Below are 3,459 nucleotides of genomic sequence, written 5' to 3'. Positions count from 1 at the left end.
AAACAAAAACCTTTCCAAAAAAAAAAAAAAAAAAAAGGAAAGAAACCAACACTAATGAACAATTGTTTATAACCTATGGGGCACCGCAACAGCAGTCATAAGAGGAACATTCATAGCAATCAGCTCCCACAAGGAAAAAGCTGAAAGGTGGCATATCAGTGACCTAACAACACAACTCAGAGAACTGGAAAGACAACAACAACAACAACAAAATTTCCAGGAGGAAAGAAATTATAAAGATTTGAGCAGAAATAAATGAAATAGAGAATAAAAGATCTATACAGAAAATTTATAAAGCTCATTCTTTGAGAAGATAAACAAAATTGACACACCATTAAGTAGATTAATCAAGAAGAACAGAGAAAGGAACCAGATAAATAAAGTCAGGAGGGAAATAGGCATTATTACAACAGATGTAACAAAAATACAAAGTATCATGAGAGAGTGAGTATATACCAACAAACAGGAAAATCTAGAAGAAATGGGGATTTATTAAGCCAAGCTTCAAATCAACTCTCGTTAGCTTTTCGTTCTCGAATGTTAGGCCGAATTAGCAAAATCACTGCCATGTTAGGGAATGCTGGGGAAGTTAGCTTAATCACTACCCTGTTGAGTCTTCAGGGACGGAGCCCACTTTGTTAGGGCCTCAAGGACGGGAACCAGGAGTCTGGGAACTCTCAGATAAGTGGAAAACGGGAGGGCCCAGCACCTCCGAGGCAAGGTCATCCAAATCCTTAGCTGAGAGCCCTTATCTAGACCTAAGCAGGTGGTGAGAGCTGGACCCTCGCGTCTCATACCCCCCCTTCCTTTGTGTGTTACAATCTAGAGAACATCCTGAACTATAAAAGATCCCTTTACCTTAGGCTCGGGGTCCTTGTGAAGGCCTGCTGCAATGGGCTGAAACTTGGACCCCAGCTAGCTGGAAAAATAAAAGCCTCTTTTGCAGTTGCATTGTCGCTGTCTTTTCTGTGTCTCCATCAGTTAGACCGATCTCTGGACCCTTACAAAGTCTGAATAGACCCATAACAGCAATGAGATTGAATGAGTAATAGATAGTCTCCCAACAAGGAAGGCCCCAGGTTCTGATAGCTTTACTTCTGAATTCTACAAAACTTTTAAAGAGCAACTAATGCAGTTCTCCTTAAACTATTTCTAAAAATTCAAAAGGAAGGATCCCTTCTGAATTCATTCTAACCCGGGAAAGGCAATACAAAAAAAAAAAAAAAAGAAAAGAAAAGAAAAAAGAAAACTACAGACATATATCCCTGATGAAAACAGATGCAAAAATTATCAACAAAATAGTAGCAAATAGTATAAAACAACATATTAAAAAGATTATACACCATGACCAAGTACAATTTATTCCAGGGATGCAAGGATAGTTCAACATATGCAAAACAATAAATGTAATACATCACATTAACAAAAGGAAAGATAAAAACATATGATTCTATCAATCGATGCAGAGAAAGCATTCTATAAAATACAATATCCCTTCATGATTAAGACTCTCAGCAAAATGGGCCTACAAGGAACATTCCTTAACACAATAAAAGCTATCTATGAAAAATCCATAGCTAACATCATACTGAATGGGGAAAAGCTGAAAACCTTTCCACTAAAAAAACTGGAACAAAACAAGGTTGCTCACTTTCTCCACTCCTTTTTAACATTGTACTGGAAATTCTAGCCGATGCAATTAGACAAGAAAGTCTAATAAAAGGCATCTAAATTGGAAAAAAAAAAAGAAGTCAAATTATCTATATTCATAGATGATAGGATGCTATACATAGAAAATCAAAAAAAACCAACTAAAACAACTCCTGGAAGTGATAAACAAATATAGTAAAGTGGCAGGATACAAAATCAACATACAAAAATCTATAGCATTTTTATACACCACCAACGGACAAACTGAGATAGAATTGAAGAAAGAAATTTATAATAACCACAAAACCAATAACATATCTAGAAATAAACCTTACCAAAGACATCAAAGATCTCTATAAGGAAAACTATAAAACACTAGAAAAGGAAATTTAAAATGACACAAAATTGGAAAGCATCTCATGTTCTTAGATTGGAAGAATTAACATAATCAAGATGACAATCTTACCCCAATTGATCTACAAATTCAATGCAATCCCAATCAAACCACCAGAGATATTCCTCAAAGAAATAGAAAAACAATCATAAAATTTTTCAGGAAGCATAAAAGGCCCTGTATTGCCAAAGCAATACTGTACAAGGGCAATAAAGTAGAAGGCATCTCACTTACTGACCTCAAAACACATTACAAAGCCATGATAATTAAAACAGCATGGTATTGGCATGAAACAAACATACCAATGGAACAGAATTAAGGACCCTCAAATAAAGTTCAAAACATACTACCAACTGATCTTCTACAAAGAGCACAAAACAATCCAGTAGGAAAAAGAAAATCTCTTCAGCAAATGATGCTTGGAGAACTGGATATCCAGCTGCAGAAGAATGAAACTAGATCCTTATCTCTCACCACTTATAAAAATTAACTCAATATGGATTGAGGGTCTAAACCTAAAACCTCTAAGTATAAAAATCCTGGTAGAAAATATATGAAAAATTATTGGAGACTATGGAGTAGGCAAAGACTTCTTAAAGACCTCCAAAGCACAGGCAACAGTCCCAAAAATAGTTAAATGGTACTATATTAGGCTGAGAAGCTTCTGCACTGCCAAAGAAACAATAAGTAGAATGAGAAGACAAGCCCCAGAGTGGGAGAATTTTTTCAAATTATACCTCAAATAAGGGACTGATAACCAGAATATACAGGGAACTCATGCAGCTTATGCCCCAAAAAATCAATCCAATTAGAATATGGGAAAATAAACTGAATAGACAATTCAAAGAAGACATAAGAATGGACCAAAAGCATATGAAACATGCTCAATATCTATCGTAAGGGAAATGCAAATCAAAATCACAATGAGATACCACTTAACCCCAGTCAGAATGACTAAAATTAAGAAAATAAATAATAATAAGTGCTGACGAGGATATGGTGTAAAGGGAACTCTCTTACATTGTTGGTAAGAATGTAAATTAGTATAACCACTTTGGAGAATGATATGGACATTCCTTAGAAACCTAGAAATAGAACTACCATAGAACCCAGTAACTCCACTTTTAGATATTTACCCGAAGGGTAGAAAAAACCTCAGTCAAAAAAACACTTGCATATCCATGCTTATTACAGCATTATTTACAATCGCTAGGACATGGAATCAGCTCAAATGTCCAAAAATAGATGATTGAATTGAAAAAAATCTGGCATATATATACTCTATGGAATACTACTGAGCCATAAAAAAATGAATGAAGCCCTGACATTTGATACAAGAAGGACAAATATGGGCCAGGCCCCCGCCAGACGACTGCCCGGGGCTCACGCCCCGGCGCGCAGCCGCGTCGCTGGTC

This window comes from Tupaia chinensis, unplaced genomic scaffold (assembly GCF_000334495.1).
Source record: "Tupaia chinensis unplaced genomic scaffold, TupChi_1.0 Scaffold144991_2, whole genome shotgun sequence".
In the NCBI taxonomy this organism is placed as follows: domain Eukaryota; kingdom Metazoa; phylum Chordata; class Mammalia; order Scandentia; family Tupaiidae; genus Tupaia; species Tupaia belangeri.
This window is presented reverse-complemented; position numbering follows the sequence as displayed.